The sequence below is a fragment of the Equus przewalskii genome, chromosome 9, assembly GCF_037783145.1.
Source record: "Equus przewalskii isolate Varuska chromosome 9, EquPr2, whole genome shotgun sequence".
In the NCBI taxonomy this organism is placed as follows: domain Eukaryota; kingdom Metazoa; phylum Chordata; class Mammalia; order Perissodactyla; family Equidae; genus Equus; species Equus przewalskii.
The window spans coordinates 47200147-47223025 of record NC_091839.1 but is presented as its reverse complement, the minus strand read 5'-3'; the positions used below and the strand labels follow the sequence as shown (position 1 = coordinate 47223025).

Below are 22879 nucleotides of genomic sequence, written 5' to 3'. Positions count from 1 at the left end.
GAAGCAAGTGTCCGTAGGTTTTTATCCTTTCTCTCTCTCTCTCCTTTCTTGTCTGCTTTCTCTTCACCACACACAAGCCAAAAAATGGTTTCACATGAAACATTCAACTAATAGCAATTCGTTGGTGAGACAATCTATATCATTTCCACAAGTTTTAATTTCTCTTTACCAGTTTTAAATTTCTCTTTACCATTGTAAACACTTAATTTAGACCCATCCCATCCCCTAGGTGGCATCTAAGTATGAGCATTATTAGATATATCTTAATGATATTCAAAGATATCCCATTCAAATTTTGGTACACCTTGTCTCCCTATGTGTTATATTGAACTATTATTGCACAGCTGTAATAATGACGATAACATTAAATTTAGGCAGATTCTCTTGAGTTCAAGCTCACCAAGAGTTCTTAACAGAAATTTCTGCCATTACGTATGGCAGACTAATTATTTGTATCTCATAGACTATTCTGAGGCCATTTTAATATTGCACATACTACAATCACACATTCTCTCAAAAGGTTTACTGAGACATTTCTGACAATGTTTAGAATTTGACGTTAATTAGAATTACATTAGCATATACTTCTTTGAACCTATCATTAACACGATAGGTAATAATTGATCAAAGTCAGCATTGCTCCCTGCTTTCCTTTTGTTCAACCGGGATGTATCTTTTTCAATACAGATTCATCATTGTTGGATATCTTGCATACAGTAAGCACTCCACTGTTATCCAAAGGGTAAAAGCATTTAGAGAAAAAAAAATTGTGATCTTTTGATTCGGCTCATAACTTACCTATTATCTATCCACCTGATATGATCACATGTGAATATCTGCAGTACTTGTTAAGTTTAAATACTTAGTTTTCAATGTTCTTCTTAGTTTAACCCACTAAAACTTCCAAATTTAGAAAACCAACAGTAGACAATCCTCATAGTCCCTCTGGACTTTAGATGCAGCTCTCCACGTTTACTTAAAATCACCCCTTGTCAATGACTTGCTCGCTACATTTCTGCCTATGTCTACACAAGAAAAGAAAAATGAAGGACAGGATACAGTTTGAGTTAAAACAAAATTTAAAAAAATTCTTGACATTCGGGGAGATAAGAGTTTACGGCGATCTTCACCAAACAAATTCTCTAGATGATTGTTCAACTTTCTCTATTTCTTGTGTAGGCAGAGACTCGCTTGTTTAAGGCAAGGAAACATTCTCTCCATCAACTGTGAGAGCAAGAACACCAATTTTATTCTTATTCCCTCAAAATTATTTAAAATAATAATAACAGTATTACCAGGAAATTTGTATTAAAAAACTACATACTCAAATGGAGCACCTTCTAAAGTTTCTAACATTTATTTCTGAATATGAATACTCATATCTGCATTGCTTAGAACACATGCTTTATGACCAAGGGTTCTATAGAGTAAAATATGCTGAAATTAACATGTTTTCTTCATTTCTTTAAAGAATCAAATCATAAATTGTGTGAAGGTAGTTTTGTTTTTAAGATTTCATAATATGGGGAGTAGGAAGTACAAATTTTAGTATTCCAACTGTCTCCCTCTGTGCTCATTCATTCCTTCATCTCCCTTGCTCATAATTCATTCATTGAACACAACCTCTTTTTTTCTCTCAAACCAACTAGAAATACTAAAACGTTTAACATGGTTTCAGAAGAAAGGGCTCTCACCCTAGGAAAACTTCTACAGAAAGACTGGCTGGATGCTAACATGCTGTACCCAGAGAGTGCGGGAGCCTTTGGTACCACGTTTTCTGATCCTCCCACATTCCCCTTAGCCACTAAACCTAAAGAAAAACAAGGGCTTTGGCTTATTGGAAATTCAAAGAAGATTTTAAAGGGTGAGATTGGTGCTACTTTCTACTCCTTCAAAGAAAAAGCTTCTTATCCTCAAAAGTTGCTGAGCTTTTGATAGTGTTGTTGCTGAAGGAGATTCATCACCCAGTCAGGTGCGCGGTTCTCAACCTGGAACTAAGACTGATTTCAGGGGAACAGGTGAAATAGAAGCGTTCCCTGAACTCAGCTAAGACGTTTCTGAATGAATGGAGGGAATCTGAGCAATGTAAATAGTTGTGCTCTTTAAGACAACAATAACAAAAAGTTTAGTAGCACAAGGTTCGTTTTTTGTCTTTCTTTTTTCATGCTTGCTCATACCCTAAACACTCCAGGTGCTCAGAAACACACAGAGTAACTGTACAAAAGCCAAGATCACCTCGTGTCTATGTCAATTTCCTGAGGTGACTGTCAGAAAAGCTGGAGCGGCACCACCTTGTCGGGGGAATGAGGTCAGAATTCACTGGGAGATCCATTTGCTCTGACAAGGAATACGGCGGGACAGTGGGGCTTCCGAGCAAGGCTTCGAAAAAGGAGGGAAGGTGGGTCAGGGGCGGACTTTGTGCAGAAGGCTTTGTCAGCGCCAGAACGGGTGAAAGGTGGCAGATGGGGGAGTCTGCCGTCTGGCAGAAGCGGGAAGTCAGAAAGGAGGAACGCAGGGACGGTAAGGGCAGAGAAGACCCTATTTGGGGGGGCCTGGAGGGTCGAGGCCATACACTGCCACTGGGAGCTTGGGACCTGGAAGGTGAGGCGGGACCGCGGGCTGCCGGCAGCAGTACCCGGGAGGGACAGGGGTTCAGGTTGCTAGCAGGTGGAGTTGAAATCAAACAGCCCCTTGGGGACAACTAAACAGTGCCCTCCCGAGACCCCCTACCTGGAGGTTGAGGAATCGCAGCAGGTGGTTTGGAGTACCTCCTTTAAGCAAAAGATGTTCCCTCCAAGCCAAGCCTCGGCGCCGGACACCCAGCGCTCTCCTGTCTACTCACTGGTTCTGGGAGGAAAGCGCCATCCGGGAGCGCGCGAGGGCTGCGCGGCGCAGGCGGCAGGCAGGGCCGGGCGGCGGTGGCGGCGCTGTCCTAGGAGAGGGACTGGAACCTGGGGGCACCGAGGCGGCGACAGCGGCAGCGGGGGCGCAGGGAACTGCGAGCTAGGAAGGCTGTGGATCCAGAGCAGCTGCGCCGCGCGCGCTCTCTGCACATCTCCGGCTCCGCTAAAGCGGCTACTGCTGCTGCTGCTGGGAGGGAGGGAGGCGAGGGGGAGGGGAGGAGGCAAGCGGAGGGGAGGGAGGGAAGAGAAGGGAGGTAGGGGAGAGCGAGGGGAGAAGGGGAAATGATCACCCAGAGTGGGGTGGAGAGAGGGATGGAAGGAGGGAGGCGCACACGAGCCCAGCAAAGGTTCCCACCAGACGAGCTCGGGGAGGAGAAATCCAAGATGAGATGGGTCTCTTTCCCGCCCCCCACCTCTTCTCTCCTCCTTTCCCCTTCGCGCCCTTTCCTTTGGCTCTTTCTCCCGTGGCTCAGGCTAGGGGTTACCAGGCTCGGCAGCAGCAGCGGCTTCAGCACGCTGATGCAAGTGCTGAGGCCAGGAGAAGGCCGCGACAGCTCCCCGCGCCACCGGCCTGAGGCACCTGTGCGCGCACACACTGCCGCTCGTTCCATTGCGGCGGCTCCCCGGCAGGGATCTGCGGGCCGTCTCCCTCCCTCTCTTCCTTTCTGTTCAGATTATGATCATGCATGTGCATGCATGACATCTGTGTAGTCCGCCTATTGCCGTCTGCTTCCCTGGGCGCTCTTTGGCACAGGGTGTCTGGCCAGAAGGTACTGGCTGGGAACTCAATGCAGGCAACCATCGCCAACCCCTAGGAGCTGTCGCTTGTGCAGGCATATCGTTTGTTCGCCACCTGGGTTGACCAGCTAACAAAGTAAAAATTAAAATTCTATGACCCGATTGCCTGGGACCATGTTCTCAGTGATCTAGGAAGGCTGTAAGTATGAAGAGCACAGGGGCAGTCTTTTCCCCTCTCAGTTCTCCTCCTCCCTTTTCTGAAAACCCTAAAAACAGGACACGACTTAGCCCATTTAAACGAAATATTTCTCAGTCTTTTTATTGCAGATCTTTTTGTTTTTACCCAAATTCTCCTAGGGTTGGCCTCGCTTTCCTGTTGTGGCTTTATTTAGACTATGAATCAGTTCTGTTTATTGGCAAGCTACGAAGACACATGAAAATAGATACTGTATTTAGCTCCTGGACACTCGCAAGCTCGAGGAGGTGAATCTATACATTCGGTAAATATAAAAACAATTGGGACATTATTAACTGATTTCCATGAACCAGAATTTTGTTGCATAATCTTCATGTGGTAGTTGAGGGTAGGCAGAGAGCAAGTAGATTACGTGTTTAAAAGATAGAACTAGAAAAAAAGTCTAGTAAAACTCTCCTCAAAATACCATGCAAAGCGATCAAATTATTCCCTATGGGCACCGAGGAGGGAAAGTTTCTGATTTTGTTTGTGTGTTTTTTAAATTTTAGTAGTCTTTCAGTTACTTAAGAGTCATTCTTAAAAATCAAAAGGACCTTACCCTTTAGAATAAATAAATTAGGCACTTTATTTTTCTTGTGTGTCTTATATAACCAATGTACTCATATTAAAATGGGTGCACTCTCAATTTTAAGTGTAGCATGGAGAAACATTTTCGTGAATAAAGCATACCCAAATTTAATGGAAAGCCTCTAATTCTTCCCATATACATGCACATCAGAAAAAAAATGGTGATAACGTATTACTAGATGGTCTAGCTATTCTCAACTTACTAGAGTTTTTCTGTAGAGTATATCTGCTAATGAAAATATTTGCTTTCACATCTACCTGATAATCTGAATGAGATACGTACCTCCTCATTAAGGGAACAACAGATATCAAACTCTTCTAATACACTTCAGCTTTCAAAGGCAGGTGTTACTGTCTCCAGATGTTCAGCATTGCACCGTGCAAATTCACCATATGCTTATTCTTTCAAAGAAGACCATAGAAAGAAGATGATTGGTGAAGACCTACAGCTCATTTGACTCTCTAAGTCTTCTCAGCTCTGTCTCTATTACAGAGTGAGCAGGAAATTTTTCAAATACTAGTGGCTATTTGGGCAGGGAGTGGTTACCAAGAATTAAATCTCCATTTTTCTCTTTAGAATATTTAGGATATCCTGTTTAGGATATTCCTCATCCCTCCTTTGCCAAGGTAATTCTCTTTTGAGAATTTTTACTATTTTCCTCCTATATTTGATTATGAAACTGTAATAGCCAATATCTGTATAGTATCATTTTCTGGTTGAAAAAGGTAAAGAAAAAGTGTGAACTAAAATATATTAAAGTCAAGCAAGAGGAAGGGATGACATTTAGAGCACAGCTAGACAAGTTTCTAACTCTTTACTCTTCAACCACTTGACCCACCAGAACCAAGAATAGGATGATAAAAGATAAAATGGCCTTTCAGCTCTTCTGCTGGAGAACTTGGATTTCAATTTAGATTCTCAGGCTGGGTGAAAACTTTTCCATCACTTCCATCACACCGTTCTCTCCCTTTTATATTTCTGTCCCTTTCTACGTCTCCATTAGTGTCACACTGTATCTGGCATTACAACATAGGAAGCCAAATAAATTTAAAGAATAAAAAGCTTTATTTTAAATACTGACTCTTTGTATCTACTTAGTTGAAAACAAATTCTCACATGGAAATTTTCTGAAATCAGAAAGATCTAAAGCCCTATCTTAGAACAAATACTGCATAGGTGCCAGAGATTGGTTATCAAAAGAAATATGATGCATCTATTTATTGAACCCAGATATTTAGGAAGCACTCCTTGCGGGCAAGCACCATGTTAGGCTCTGGGGACACCACAGTGAAGAAAGTTGGTAACTGCCCTGTGAAGCTTAGAGTCTAATGATCCAATAAAAGTGCTTTATCGTTAAGAAAGATGTGGTGATGGTGATGATGATGATAAATTTCAAGCCCAAGGAAGAAATATTTCTTTATTAAATTACAGGCATTCATGAGATTAGGGGTAAAGGAATATAGATTATTCGGGTTTGCTTGTGCAGCCAGTTCTTATGTGAATTGTTGAAGAAAAGAGAAAGAAGTTAGGGAAAAAAGTAAAATTTGTTGTAGTGAAAGGAAACCATGGAATACTTTTTAGGCCAGTGAAAATTTTGATGAGCTTTAACTTTTAAAAATAAGCATCTGCTCTTATTGGTGGGGAGAAACAGAGAGTAAAAATGTCTTTGAGTTTGTAGAAACTTCTGAAAAATTATGTCTGTACCAAATAATATATATGATTAGTACTGCTGAATACATGGATAGAATCTGGAGTGAAGATGATGGCAAAAATCAGCAATTTCCTCCCTTCTGAAGAATATAAAGCAAAAAGGAAAATTTAAGAAGAAAAAACCTGCAAATTCTATTTTTGGCAAAATCAGGAGATAGATAATCTGCAGTTTCCAAAATATGAGTACAAGATGTCAAAACTGCTGAGATCAGCCAGAAGGCTCAAAAGAGGAAGGAGAAGAAAAACAGATAGTGGGCCCAATGATGTCTAATCTTAGAAAGCATTGCTGAAAATATAATTCCTAAATGTGAGAGCTGTCAGGTAGAAAGGCTCTTTCCCTGGGTCACAACAATGGATTCAGGAACTGAAACTGTGTTATAGTTGCAAAAGGAGGAAAAGAAAAAGCATGGCAAGTGTAGAGAGAGCTCAGTTGTGGCTAATTTTACTAAACCCAAGAAAGGTATGCTTCCTGAAGGTGAATTGCTCATCTTGACTTGCCAAACCTATACATCTTATTTAAGCAATTAGTGTGGGAACCCCTAAGGCTGACAAAAGCCCTCTTGGCTATGTCCTGTCGGAAGGAGTGGAGGGCTACACAAAGATTAAACAGCGGAGTGATATTTGCCAAAAGCAGTCTATCTCTTTAGCTGCAGAAAAGACAGACCCTTTGTAAATCCTAGATGGCTATTTTCCCCTCTCCTTTTCCTAGGAACTTAGAGAAGAAAAATTTATCTCAGTTAATTATGAGTAATAAAAAAGAATGGGCACAGTTCAACACAAAAATAATATAGGAAAAGAGTTACAGAGCTGCACCAAAATGTACCAATTGTTGGAAAACACATACCATAACACTGTTGCCATGGAGAAGTTGAAAAATTTGTCTTAACATTCTGCCATGAATTTTCATAAGGGCACAATGAAGGAATTGCTTCTGTGAATGAAAACTACAAGGCACAAATGCAAGAGCTTGGGAAGGGTTGAAGAGACGATAGGAGCTGAAGACCCAAAGCTGGCAAAACTCAGGAAAGAAGTGGAACTAAAAATAAAACCATCACAAATTAATAATGAATATGGAAGAATTACAAGATAAAATACACACTGAGGTAAACACAGTAAGGGAAAGAGAGAATGAGAAAGGCTAGCAAAATGAACTGGAAATAAAGAGATAAGATTAGAGATGCTATGAAAGATGGATAAGAGAGACGAGCTTAATCCAATACATACGTAATTAGAGACTCTGAAGAAGAAAAATAATGGAAAAGAATAAATATTTAAATATAGTAATTAATGTTAAAGAAAAAAACATTCTTGAAATGAAAGAAGAGTTGAAATTTCACTTTTAAAGAATGCAATGATTACTAGGGAAAATTGCCCCGGAATCATCACCGCCTAGATGTATCCTAGTATGATAACTAGAATTTAAATATAATAAAGAATGTTTTGGGCATGCAGGCAAAAACAATCAGTAACTTATAAAGGGAAATATTGAGATTGGCCTCAGAATTTTTCACTACGACATTCTTAGCAGATTAGAGTCATTCAATATCAGTGGAGGAAAGCCCAAAAAGTACCAAAGAAAATAAAGTGAGAGCTAAGGTTTTTTCTATTTAGCCATACAGTCTGTAAAGTATAAAGAATGTAAACAAACAGTTTTGAATATGAAAGAACTAAAGGAATATTATTCTCATGAATCTCTCTTCAGGAAATCACTAGAATAGAGAATGAAATTTAGCTTTCTAAGAGATAAGTGGAAGAGATAACTGGATCAAGGAGTGATTGTAACCATTGAATGGATTTAACTATGGATCTGAAATTTGAGAATATGAGAATTAGAGCAAAATAATAGAATATAAATCTCACAGACCCTGACAATATAAAAAATGATATATCTAAACAAAATTTGGATGAGAAGGGCAAAAAACATGGAATATAAAGGCATTGGTTATCTAATGACTGGGAATCAATAAAGATTCACTTAAAGAAACAAATAAGTAGTCTAACATATTTCACAATACAAAGGTAAGCTATAATCAAGATAATATTGACTAAATCATGTAGTAAAGGAGGAAGACAGGGAAAAGCAAAAACTACTAATTTTTATCATTGCCTATTTTAGCAAACTAACAGATAGTATAAAAATAGAGAAATACAGGGGCAAGCCCCAAGGTGTAGTGGTTAAGTTCACGTGCTCCACTTCCACAGCCCAGGGTTCATGGGTTCAGGTGTCTCTCGTGGACCTACACCACTCATCAGCCATGCTGTGGCAGTGACTCACCCACAAAATAGAGGAAAATTGGCACAGATGTTAGCTCAGGGCTAATCTTCCTCAAGCAAGAAATAGAGGAAGATTGGCACAGATGTTAGCTCAGGGTGACTCTTCCTCAGAAAGAAAAAATACATTCAATTTATAAAGGAATAATTATAAAAATAACAAAAAACAAAATAAAAATCATAAATATTGAGAATGCACACATATAGAAATAAATAAAAGAAAACAGACCACAGAGTGAAGGAATTTTACAAAGTTAAAAAGCAAAACTTAGCATAAAACAGTATGGCAGAACCAAGAGTAAACATATCCTTCATATCAATAAATGTAAATAAGATTATCTCATTTTCTGTGAAAACAGAGATTTTTAGATTGGATCACAAAACAAATAATATTTTATGTTTTATATCTACAACAAGAAAACTCAGAATGTTTGAAAAATAAAAGGGTAGACAAACAGATACAGGTAAATGCAAACAAAAAGTAAGCAAGTATTGCAATCTTAATCAGAGACAAGGTGTCACACAAACCAAAAACATGTTAACCGAGATGCAGAAGAGGATTTTATGACTATAATTACAAGCACCTTCCTATGCATACAAAACAATTATGAATATCTATGTACCAAATAGTATAGCAGCAACGTAGCTATATCAGAAATTATATACAAGAAGATAGTGCGAAACTCACTATTAGCAGGAGTCTTAATGCTTTTAATTCATGAGAATCCACATGTACAGACAAAAAAGAAACACGTTAAAGATTAAATATCATATACTCTTTCCAGACCAGTCTCACTTAGGAGAATCAATGGAAAATTCTAGTTAAAATATTAACAAATGAACCCGAACAGCACATTATAAGAACTCACTATTATCACCAAGTGTGTATTTTTTTTGAGATTATAAGGATGTTTCTATACTAGAAAAGCTATTAAGATACTTTATCACTTCTCTCATCTGTAAGATGAAAATAAAATATCAGTACCCACTTTACAAGAATTTTTACAATGATTTAAAGAGTTATTGCATACAAAATCTTTAGCATGAGTGCCTGGAATATAGTTAGCCCTTCATAAATGTTATCTGCTGTGTTTATCAGCTTTCATAGGATATTAAAAAGTGACTATGCTTGTGATAGTTATATAAATCTTTTTTTCATTTTCTGGAATAATAAACTTGTTGTGTTGATTTATTAATGTTGTGTTCTCATCTTTTGTCCCTTCTCCTCAGTGTTTTCATTGCTATTTTTTAGGTCGTCTGTTCTTTTTGTATCATTATTAAAATCCTGCTAAGTATTAAAATCAATTTGCAAATTCTGTGTACTGTAAACTGTCCATTTAAAAATAACCTTGAATTATAATAGTAATATATGAGTACACTCTCCCTCTTTTTTAAGTAGACATTATTTTTTAGAACAGTTTCAGCTTGACAGCAAAATTGAGCAGAAGGTACAGAGATTTCCCATATAACCCTCAACCCCCTCTACACACAATCTACTACATTCTGCACCAGAGTGGCACATTTTTTCCCACTGATGAACCTATATTAACATATCATTATCACTAAAAGTCTATAGTTTACATTAGGGTACACTCTTGGTGTTGTACATCTTACGGGTTTTGACAAATGTATAATGATATATGTCCACCATTAGAGTACCATACAGAATCATTTCACTGCCCTAAAAATTGTCTGTGCCCCACCTATTCATCCCTCCCTCTCCACTAACCCTTGGCAACCACTGATTTTTTTCACTATCTCCATAGTTTTGCCTTTTCCAGAATTTTGCACAGTAAATAATATTAAGATTGTTACCAGCTTTATTTTTGCTAGTTTTGGACTAATATATCTTGTATCATTGTATATAAAATTTTGAGTTTTTGCTTCACAAGTGTCTTATAAGTGGCATACATTTAGAATATCTTTTCTAAGACACGAGGAAAGTTCTTTTTATTAGATGTGTTTAACTTTACTCTCATAAAGTGTATTATCTCTGGGCTATCATATTTTGTTATTATTTGCTATGCTTTTTTTCTGTTCTTCGTGTTTTCCTTGAATTACTTGATTTTTGTTCCCTTTTTTATTGTTTTGAAATTTATATTTAATTCCTATATTAATTTTCATTCCAGTAGTTATCCTCAAATTTTTGACAGCAGTATCTTAGACTTAATTGTTACGTCAAACACGAAAATTGGTCATTGGCAATATCCTATCCCTGAAAAGAAGAAGAACATGACTAGCCTCTTAACTGCTTCAACATCTCATGATAATGTCTGTCACCTCTCGGCCCAACACACTTGATTCATGTTGTTTTGTCTCGGAATTTAGTTGTAAATCATCACTAAATATTTTTAATCATTATCAAATTTCAGTAACGTTTATTCATTTCTTTGTTCAATTCTTATTTATCATACTACTGTTTTCAAAGTCTTTGCTGAAGGAATCTGTTGGTACTACTTTCCACATGGATATTTATATGCATATCCAAGAGCAATGATAAAATAAATATCCTTTCAGATATACGAAGTTCATTGAAATTGTGTATATAATGGAGTTTATATATAATTTATATATATTGTATATTTATATATAATGTATAATTTACATATTATATAATAGTATATAATAGCTTATATATAATTTACATGTTATATAGAATATAATATATCCTATGTTATTATATATAATATAAACTCTATTATATATTATATATATAATTTCAATGAGCCCTTGATTATATGAAGGGATATTTATTTTATCTTTGTTCTTGAGTTTGGAAAAGGAAGTTATTATAATTTATAATTCTAAGTTCACTGTCAGGTTTCTTCAAAATGTTAACGACATTGATCTATTGATTTCTTCTTTTAAATATTGCTGATAGGAATTCTAACATCATTCTAATCTTCTTTTGTTTTTAAGCAGTCTCTCTTTACTCACTGTTTACTTTTAGGAATTTGTTTATTTATTTCTATTTGCCTCAGAACTGTCACTTTTATGTTTTATACTATTTGAGACTTAGTAGGTTTTTTCCATCTGAAAATAATTAATTCTTTATGTCTAGGAAATTGTTAGCAATAATTTTTTAAAAACATTCTTTCCTGTTTATTTTTTCTATTTTCTCCTTATGAACTGTCTATTAGACAAGTGTGAGGAAAGAGTTGACATAGCATATCTGGTTGCTCAATCCTTGCATGCCTTCAAATGAGCCTGGTTTTATGATTGATCTACAATTCCTTTGAATGTGGCCCTCAGAAAGTCCTCTATGTTAATGATTAAAGTTATTCTGTTACACACCTAGAGGAACGGACTTTGTTATTCTAGCTTAGGAGAATTGCTTTGCACAAAAGTCAAGATTGGTGATGTGCACCTGGTTTCATAGTTGGGGTCCTGAGTTTTAATTACCATGATTGTTTGCTTAGCAGAATATGCCTCTGTGAGCAGAATCATAATAGCTTCAGATTCTGAAGACTTGAGCAGATTTCTTTGCCCAGAGACATTTCACCAGGTTCCTGTGGTTCACTGCTAGAGAGAAAGCATATCCTGTGCTGAGACATAGAAGGCCTCAGAAGATTGCACCTGGTCTCTCTGGACTCCATTCAATGTATGTATTTTTCTTATTACTTCTAATCTGTATCCTGTACAGCTTATCTGTAATAAGCCTTTGCCCCGAGTAAAACTTGTTTAGAATCTTGTGAATCAAACTAATGTGGTATTGAGACCCCTGAAACAACAAAGTTTGGAACATTTTAATCTAGCCTCTATTTCTTTTCAGTTTTCTTTCAAACGTTTCATCTCTTTTTATCCTTGCTGTCATTTGAAAGTATTTAACTTAATTAATTTAATTCAATTACTTAAATTTAATTTTCTAGTTTACCAGTTTGCCATGTAAATAAATCTAGTTTCTACTTATTCTATGTATTGAGGGGTTTTTGTTACTGTTGTTTATTTCAATAATTATATTTTCCATTTGCAAAGTCTTGATTTGGTTCTTTGCAAAATTTCTGGTTCTTTTGCAAAATTGCCTTTTCCTGATTCATAGCCATTTGTTCTTGTTACATAACCTGCCATACCTACTTCATAGATATAATTGCAACTTTATCTCTATTTAGACAGTATATATAAATACTTAAAATTTTTTCAGATTGTGATATTACTGTTTCCACAAGAATAAGTTCTTCTTTTTGTTGAGAATATTGTCTCTTTTCATCTATTGGCCATTCCCTGATGGTTGTGCTGCTGTCTTCTGCAGGTAAATATCTGTGTGTATTTATCTATTTATTTATTCATGGTATAATAATTACTTGGCAGGGAGAGAGGAAATGGCCTTACGATTGTCAATCCCTAGCTACTTAGGGTGGCACTGTTTCACCCTTGGCCTTGGAAGGGAGACGTGGGGAGGAAAGAGATGGAGGGAATTGTAGTTGCAGCTCCCAGATTTGAATGGCATTAGACACCAATGCCATGCATTCTGTGACATCTCAGCCACCAGAAGAATTGGGTGAAATTGGCACTTTCTTTTACCTATATTTTCCTTAGTATTTATATTTCTTACTCGTGTAAATTTTCCTTTTTTTCTGTTTTATTTGGATTATATTTTATAAGCTACTGTGTAATATATATTAATTTATGTTTATATAAATCCTTTTTGATCCCCAGGAATGTATTGAAGCTGTCAAATACCTCTAGGGACATCTCATTCACCAGTTCTCCATTTTAATTTTTTTGTCCAGCTTCTCGAATGCCCCAAATTGCATCACGCCTCAGGCAGATGTGATGTTGAACAGTAACCATTGATTGTTTTTGACAAATACCCTGGGGAGAAGATTCTTCCCACTGTGCTAGTGTGAGCTCTAAATCAAGTCAAATAAAGAAAATCCCTGTGATTGGAACTTTTTGAGGTAGCTGCCAGACAGATCATATCATTAAAAATTCTCGGGGCATGGGATTCTTTGTGGAGCTAGTGTCAAATCTACCTCTTCCAGTGGCTGCTAGGCTACTGGTTTTCACAGCTAGTAAGGTTACACAGGTGTTGGTTTCAAGACTACTGCAAAGCTGGAGAGAGGGAAATTGGAATAGCAGCAGTTAAAATGCAACAAAACTCTTTTTACGGAGATTCAACCATTTTTGTTTTGTGATAACTGCTTCTCAGATTTTTGCAAGCCTTTGGTTAATTTCTAAAGTTCTGAATAAGTTGACTTTCACAGTTTTTTACTGTGTTTTCATTGCTTTTTTGGAGAAGATTTCCAGTGATCTTTACATTGCATTTCTATAACTCTCTCCCTCATAGGTCCTTTCTAATCTTGCTTTGGCTAAACCAAATCCCACGGTCATACACAATGCCAAGTTACAAAGAAGTTCAATCCTATTATTTTCCAGAAGGATAACTGGATTTATTTGGTGAATGGCTCTAATAAGAACCAATCACTACAGTGAGTGTGTAGACATTACTTGAAAAATCAATTGAATCCAATATATTTCAAATTGCTTTGTCATGGTGACCCCTATCAATTTAACTATCTTATAGTCAAATTTGTTTAGAAATGTCACGTTTCTAATCAGAAAAAATTTCCAGTTTCTAACCAATGGCAAGCAAACATCTCTACTTTTAAGGATATTTTATATATATATGTATATTTAGCAATAATTTTAAAATTAGACCATAAACATTAAAATGATCTCTTATACAATATTGTTATAGTTCCATTTGTTTTTTTTGTGCATTTTTTATATCATCACAAGAACATTTAAGTCTGAATCTTCTCTGATATTATAGAGAATGGGGCGTATGTATTCTACAGTGCACTTACTTACTGTTAAAGGTAATCTTCAATTAAAAAACAGGCAATGACATAATTTTTCTAGCTAATGGCAATGTATGCATATATTCAAGTGTATGTACAGAGATAGCAAAAGAGCCTCTATTGCACTATTTGAAAAAAAACGTAATATAAGCTGCCTGAAAAGTTAATGTGTTTATTGTATGTAATAGATTTGGATAAATTGCTTCTTATTATAGTTTCTTAGTATGTATACAGATTTATACATCTATTGGGTCAAACATTTGTAGAATTCTTGAAACAGCTTCATAAAATCTCAGGTTTCTAAGAAACACTGTTGGGAGTCCTGAGACTATTTTTGCTGGGAACTCCTCAAAGTGAATAGGTGTAAATATGAGAACGACAGACCAGATAAGTAAGGCAAAGTTCAAATACACTCCCTCAAAAGTAGACAGTGAAGTAGCAGCAACTGAAATGCCAATTCAAATGGCTTCTCTGTGACTATCATCCAGTCCCCAAAGGTGTAACTAATAACTCTTTTTCTGTATTCCCATATTACTTTGTTCACAGCTCCATCTTACTACTAAATGCTACCTTACTTGTAGTATAAATAAGTTTCTATCTCCCTTATGAGATTGTGAAGACTCCAGAGGAAAAACCAATTGTTAGGTATATTTTCAATGCACTCATATCTAATAAATACCATAAAAAGTACTCTTGAAATATTTGTAGAGTGAAACAATGAATGAATATGCAGTTGATAATGTTAATCCAATAACTCTTTGCAAAAAATTGAGCGGCTTATAGTTTAAAGACCATTTTTCAGCAATGAAATTGGTGCTTAAAACTATAAATCATTTTTCCCATGAATAACATACTTTTTCTATATCAATGACATTCATACTATAGAAAAACATTGCCATTTATAGACATGATATTTGTGGGAGTGAAGATTGGGGTGATAGGTGGAGGTGATGATGACTTCATGTTAAGTGCAGTTTCAAATTGATAACCAAAAGCGTAGTTTGTGTTTTTGATAAAGAAAAATGAGAAATTCACAAAGAATAAGTTTTCAGCAAATGTATATCTGTAGATTCAGAGAAATATCATTATAAAAGGAAAGTTGGGTACAAATTAAAGAATATACAATAGAATTAAATTAGATTACCTTAAATTAGATTACCTTCAAGGTCCCTTCTAAATGATGATTATTTGTTTTATGTCTCCCATAGTAAATGAATAATGTCTAACTTAAATCTGTATATAGTAGAATTTTTGAGGAGCTGAAATCTATAGGATGTGAGAAAGCAACACACTGAAAGAGTAAATTATGCCTCCTTCTAGAAGGTCAGAAATGGACTAATTTAACAATGAACTTTAAAGCTACCTGAAGCTAGTGATGGGGATGGAGTAGAGGGGCTATAACATGCCTTGGGTAGATGGACAGGGTTGGATTTCCTACGTTAGAGAAACAACAGACTCATACATTAAGACAAATGCTTGGCCAACTTCATTTCCGACTTTATCATAACAACACTAACAACAACTTATAATTTACTGAGCTTCTTTTATATTACCAATGCTCTGCTAAATAGTTGCTATTATCTTCTTTGGTTCTTACCAGTATCCAATGCAGTTGGTATTGGCGAGTAATTCTTGTCTTTCACTTGACAATTTTCTTTACAGCTGAGTAGCTACTCTTTCCAGGAGAGAACAGTATTGGAGGGAAAGTTGCTGGTCTCATTTCCTTCTTGCCCTTTCACTTACTTCTCTTCATGGAAAGAGAAATAGTATTTCCGAGTAGTGAAACTAGAACTCAGCACATTAGGATACAGTCTCCTTTGGGGGCTGCCTGTTTACATACACATGACACACGGTCTTTCTCTCTTATCCTGTATGGAAAATGCTAAAACTGTCCAACATCTTTACCTGGATGGCGAAGTTGGGGGGGCAGTAATAATTTTGACTTTAGAACTCAATCAGTGTTTTCTGATCTAGATTACTGAGATTAAAATGTATATCATGAAGTCTAACTTACTCCTGGGTATATCTTTTATTTGGATCTAAATTTAAATAATGAATATAAGTCACTAGATTTTAGAGTTGTAAAAACTGAGGCTCAGAGAGGTTAAACCATGCTTAAGGTCATGTAACTTATAAATGGTGAGTTGGGGTTTAAAATACAGATCTCTCTGAACTTCTTGCTTTCATAAACTCTGTCATCTCTCCACTCTCACATCCCCACTCACCAGGCCAATCCCTTTGGAGACAAAATTGGGGAACTTGAACTGCATAACATGAGCCAATATATAATTTTACTGTTAAATTGCTGTTTTCAGAGTGTGTTGGCATAAAACTGTAACTATTGTAAAAAAAAAAAAAAAGAAGAAGAAGAAAATGACCAGATTAGAAAAGAATTGTACGATCATGGTGTCTTTTGTCCAGGTGAACATCTAAGTAGTTTAGTCAATTTAAGTGGCCCTTCGTTATGCTACAAATGAAGGAATAAATACGTATACCATGGGTAGGCTAGATTGGCTGGTTTTCAAGAAATAAACTGAATCTCATAGTGTTAGGTCATATTTGTACTAAGGTAATTTAGCTACAGCTCTTCCCAGTGGCTGAAGAGAGACTTAACCAGAGTTGCAGCTCTTAGTCCTTCTGTTTCTTATCCTGTGGGAATCAATCTGGTGTCTCTCAGCTGCAGAGTCTCAGGAACAGTGCAGATGGCATCTGGACAAGGTTCAAGGCAGCAGAGATTACAGTTTGTAAGATATAAGAAAAGACTAAGACTTGGTATTCCTTAGCGAGAGGCATGTATGACTGATTTGAGGAAGCGGGCAAAGACCTTGGACTATAAGGACAAAGTTGGGAGTCGGGGCAGGAAAGAGAGTATTGGAAGAGAGGGAGGGTTTAGTATATCAGGGTCATTTATTAATAGGTGAAGGCTGAAGAATAACTTAGTGCAAAACTAATTTCATTATTTTTTTACTCTACCCAAAGAATCATTACAAATGTGGCAGCCTGCTTTCCACCTTTCCTCTTACCTAACCAAGGAATTGACAGGGCCCTTTTGCCCTGGGGGTGGAGAAGGAGGCATGATAGTGATGGTTCTCTGCTCTGGGTTTCAGTGACACATCTATCACAACAACAACAAACTAACATTTACTGAGTCCTTACACTGTGCAAAATTCTGGTAAGTCCTCAAGTGTTTTATCCTATTTGGTCTTCATAAAAACCTTGAGATAAGTGCTGTTATAATCCCCAGTTTATAGATGAGGAAACTGAAGTAAAGAAAGGTTAAACAACTTGTTGAAGGTCACATGGGTGGTAAGTTGCCTGGTGTCAGGATTCAAATCTTGGGCCAGCCTGCTTCCAAGCTCTGTATTACTAACCATTAAATATTGCCTCCCTAGGAAAAGGAAATTACTGGGAGAAAACATGGATCTTTATACTTGGAAGCCTTATACCCTTGAATTGTACAAAGAAAGTTCTGGGGTGAAGGCAAGTTATTTCAAAGATTGAAGTGGGGAGTGATCTCTTTCTTACCATCACCATTTGAAGACAAGAGCTCTTCCTCATTTTCTGGGATCCTGCATGTACCAAATCAAAAGAGTGGGAAACAACCTAGGAATATTACTGATATGGAATTGTGTGTGTGTGTGTGTGTGTGTGTGTGTGTGAAGAAGATTCGCCATGAGCCAACATCTGTTGCCAATCTTCCTCTTTTTTTGCTTGAGGAAGAGTAGCCCTGAGCTAACATCTGTGCCAGTCTTTCTCTATTTTGCATGTGAGTCACTGCCACAGCATGGCTTGGCGAGTGGTATAGGTTTGCACCCGGGATCTGAACCTGCAAACCTGGGCCACCAAAGCAAAGTGTGCTGAACCCAACCACTACGCCACAAGCCAGCCTTATGATATGGAATTTTAAAAGCTATCTTGGTAAGTGAGCCTCAAAATTGTTTATAAAAATAATAAAGCAATATGACATTTATGAAACACCAACTATTATGGTGTAATTCATATCTATTACATTACTAGTAAAGGGCATGTTGTCATGGAACATCCTCCACTGTCTACATATTGAGGCTTTGCTCTGCCTTTGGAGACAAAAGAGACTGAGTTCATTATATTAGAGGACAATTTTCTATCCTTCCTCTCTGCATCATATTGGTGCCTCACAGCTTGACTATTTTACTAACAAATGGAGGACAGTAATGGAAAGAGATATGAGAAGAAAATTAGAAAACAAAATAACTATCTACAGCATGGTTATCTCAAAGGCCCTAGACACGACCTCTTGATTACTAGATAGCTAGAAGTTCAAATCCAGGCTGATGTCCCTGCTCTATTTCTTTTCAGAGGATAGCTAGAGAATTCTTCAATGGTTAAAAATGGGAGGTCTATCACAGGGCTTAAAGTTGGGGTTACTATAATCTTCAGTTAAGACAACACAGAAATGAGGTCCTTGATCATGAGAAGAGGAAATAATGTGGTCTATGTCATCCTCTCTGCAAGGAAAGAGTTAACACAGGGGGACTGGTGGTTCAGCAGAGTGAAAGGAGATGGTGTTGAAGAAGTAGTCTGGGGCCAAAACATGGAGGGCATTGTAGGTCATGTTAAAGAATTTTGGTGTTATCTTAATTGTGATGGGGACATCACTGGAGAATTTAAATGGGACAGTGATGTTATCTGATTTACGGTAATTTCGGTACTATGTAGAAAACGTATTTTTAGGGGGAAAGATGGAAATGGGGAGACCAGTTTCAGTAGCCCTGGTAATTGACTATCACAGCTTGATATAGTACTGTAGCAGTGGAGTGTAAGAAGTAGTGGGGTTCAGAATGTAGAGTGGTGGATGAATGAATGTAACTTTAATGTCACTGGGTCATAGTAGCTTACTATACTTAGGAATAACCCTGAGAAGGAGACATGGTGGGTGCTGGGTTTTGGGATACCCAAGCACTAGCAGGTTTCATTTCTTTGAGCTCAATTTGGGCTGAGGAGTAAATCCTTTCCTTTTTGCTGTGCTTTCTTCAGGAAGCATGGACTAGGAAGAGAAGCTTGAAATAAGAAAAGATATCTTAAAGAAAACTTTTGGAATTAGATAAGGAAGATACAGTGAAATATTTAATATCTTGCATTCTGGCTAAGTTTGTCCTTGGCAACTTACTTAAAAATAAAACTTTCAGAAGGCATCTGTATAAAGATCTTTTTAGTGCTTCTATAGGCATAGAAAGTAGGGTAATAATCTGCATCACACACAGAGATTAATTGTCTCTCATTTAAGTTCTTTTTCTCCTTACAGTAACACACACCTTCAAGTTTAAGTTCAGCTATATCCACCCAGCTACAGACTCTGTTTCTTGGCCTCCCTGGGAGCCAGATATAGCTATATGAGTACATTCTGGCTCATGGAACGTGAAGGGAATTATGTGTGCAATCCTACCAAAATGTCACAATCTTTAAAAAGAAAGCTGCTCACCATTCACTTTTTTTCCCCTGTTGGCTCAGACTGAAATACAGAAGTTATGATATGAGTTTGCTGCAAGTCTAAATGACGATCGTCTACACTAACTGAAGACACGACAAAGCAGCAGGATGGAATCCGCACCCCTGCATGACTTCACAGAGCAGAACTACTCTGATAGTCTTCCACCTGAGGCTGTTATGAGAGAGAATAATCAGCTTCCATTTTTGCTTGAAGAACTGTATTGTTAGATCTCTTGGTTAAAGTAGCACAGACTGTAAGCTATTTAATACATAATCATTATTTACTGAAATATATGCAATTCAAAATGCAGACAAATCATTGTATTCTATTTCTATCACCATTTAAAGAATCATAATCTTTTGTAGTTTATATATTTTTGCTTTTTCTTAAACTTACACTGATAGATGATTTTCCATGGTGGATTATTGGTCTCTTTCCCCCATAGGATATGAAATGTTGAGGGCTAGATTTGGTGCACCCCCAGAACTTGGTGTCAAAGTCAGAAAACTGTGCCCTTCAAATTGCATGCAATTAGAATCAACAAAAAAATTGAAATTATTACCTTCAGAAGCAACATTCTGAAATATAACTTATGGACATATTGCTGATGAGAATTTGGTTTCTCTGAACTCTTATTAAGAACACTAAACCATAGCTCGTGAATTTACGAGCTAATTATGTGCCACCAATAGAACTGTGGCGCTTAAAAGGGATATAAACATTTTAGAGAGAACAACAGTGTGAATTTGTATGTAGAGTTGTACAGTCTTATAGAGGGGTAGGCCAAAACAAATGTCACAATGCCAGTTGGTATAGGCACAAAAACAGGTACTATTGGGGGATAATCAGAGGGGCAATGAGATGAAAGATGCTGTCCTCTCACACTCTGCTTTCCTTGAAGAGGCTTGCAAGGGTGAAACTACGATGGGAAACTGCAAAAGACACTGTGCTCAGGAAAGGGGCGCTGTCCGCCTCTGCTTCTAATTTTTTATAGGATTGGTGTGAGAAGGGCCTTGCAAATGAGTGTGCTGAGGGTTGGATAAGTAGTCAAACTAGCCACCAGCCGTTCACGGGGAAGTTTCGCCCAAAGCCTGGGAATATTGTTTGTTCAAGAGTTGTTTACACAGCGATGATAATATCTGAAACCCTGTGGGTGACTGACACCTTTGCAGTCCATTCCATTGGGGTGAAGGGGAGTTTTATTGTTTTTTAAATGTATCTACTTAAGATGGTATCTATTGATTCTGTATTCTGAAATATGCACATATTAGCACATGTATACATGTACCTCTCAACTTCTATCCTCCAAACACCAGAATTTTCTTAGGTTTTCGTCCTTACATTATTCATACTTACCAATACCTTTTCTCTGAAATAGTTATAAAAGATTCTCCATCAAGAATTATTTATTTAGATTAATCTCTTGCTCAGCTTAATTTCAATATGGAATATATATGTACATATACATATATATTTTGCCCCCAGTAAATTCACATGGGTGCTTTATTTCAGTCCTGGTATTCTTTTAAAAAAACACTTTTACTTATACAAACTGATTTAATCATTCTTGTATGTAAATTTGTTAGTTTCTCCCCTTACATTCATATCTGATGTTCAATAACTTCACCATGAATTTTGTTTTCTGGAATAGTATTCATTTTTGACTCACAAACTCGGCTTTCTGCACTTCATTTACATCTTTAAAATTTTTTTTGCTCTGTTTACTCTTATCTTCTCCATATTTTAGATCTCGTTTTGCTTATCCCACATCTACCATTCCCCTTATCATTTTCATTTTTTGTTCCTTTCCAGGTATATTCATTTAAACATGATTTTCTCTGTGTAGTGGAAATGGCCCACACAGCTGTTTTTCTTTCTCCATTGCCTGTCCACCTCTCTTTCCATTCTTCCTTGTTCCAAAAATAGAATCATTATTTGGGTCTCCCAGTGCTATTTGAATTGAGGAAAATCTATAATTGTTAAAGATCTTGATAAGTATGTATCATCTCTTGGTATACTTCATCAATTTGGTCCAAAATGTACTGTCTTAAGCAAATAGCTTTCAGGGAAACTGTGTTTTAATTTCAGCAGTTTCCTAGTTGCATTGTAGATAACATTTTTTTATCTTTGTGTTCATTTTGATAGACTTCTCTTTGGTGGGGAAAAAAATAGAATAAGCATGGCTTTCATTAGTCGCATTTTACCGGATATCATTAATACAAATTGTTTCAGTTTCCTTAACCTTAGACAAAGGTAGGAAAGCCTATGAAATCCTAATTCCCATAAAGGAGAATTCAGAGGAGACAAACATCCCATGATGCCATATTTAGTTGCCTAGTAGAGAGACAAGTTTAAAAATAAAAAAGGCAGCATAGTCTTACCATATAATCCAGCAATTGCACTTCTAGATATTTATCCAATTGATTTAAAAATTTATCTATACACAAAAATCTGCCAAGTGAATGGATAAATAAACTGCAGCATATAATACAATGGATTACTTTTCAGTGATAAAAAGATATGAATTATCAAGCCATGAGGAGACATGGAGAAAACTTAAATATATATTGCTGTGTGAAAGAGGCCATTCTGAAGTGTATGATTCCAATTATATGACATTCTGGAAAAGACAAAAACTATAGAGACAGTAAAAAGATCAGTGGGTGCCAAAAAAGATTAGGAGTTTGGGAGTAGAGGGGAAGTGTTGAATAATCAAGGCACAGGAGATTTTTAGGATGGTGAAACTATTCTATAAGATCATATAATAGTGGGTACACAACATTATGCATTTGTGAAAACAAATAAAATTGTGGGTAACTTAGTAGATGGAGAGGAGAAAGCAATCTCCCATGCAGAGGAAGTACAAATAATTTACGTAGATTCTTTGCCCTCAAGCAGAGAGAGTGTAATTCCTCATTCCTTAAGTGTGGGCTGCAGTTTTGACTTCCTTCCAAAGAGTACAGCATGAAAAGGGGCAAAACAAAGTAACTTTACAGTGGAGAAATATAACAATTACTACCTCAGCCAGGTAATGAAGGTCTATATCATCAGTAATGTTGATTGCTTGCACTCTTGATATGATATGATGAAAATAGTGCTTTATCTCTGTAACCTTCTTGTTTCAATCTATAACTGAAGTCTAATCATGAGACAAACATAGGA

The 22879-nt window shown here is 36.7% G+C and overlaps 1 protein-coding gene and 1 long non-coding RNA gene across 12 annotated transcripts in view; one reads left to right on the top strand and one right to left on the bottom strand.

The window, feature by feature from the left end:
• The window catches only part of FUT9 (fucosyltransferase 9), a 210507-nt gene extending 206899 nt beyond the window's left edge, over positions 1–3608 (bottom strand). For 2 of the 4 annotated variants that reach the window (XM_008516079.2, XM_008516098.2), the window contains exon 1: positions 2731–3608. The gene's annotated coding sequence lies outside the window, so the exon portion shown is untranslated. The remainder of the gene's footprint in view (positions 1–2730) is intronic. The other 2 variants (XM_070556694.1, XM_070556696.1) reach the window with 2 other exon arrangements.
• An 8118-nt stretch (positions 3609–11726) lies between these two features.
• The window catches only part of LOC139073351 (uncharacterized), a 117514-nt gene continuing 106361 nt past the window's right edge, over positions 11727–22879 (top strand). For 7 of the 8 annotated variants that reach the window (XR_011521983.1, XR_011521987.1, XR_011521986.1 and 4 more), the window contains exon 1: positions 11761–12047. This is a non-coding gene — a long non-coding RNA (uncharacterized lncRNA). Of the gene's footprint in view, positions 12048–22879 lie in introns of all 8 variants that reach the window. The other variant, XR_011521982.1, reaches the window with a different exon arrangement.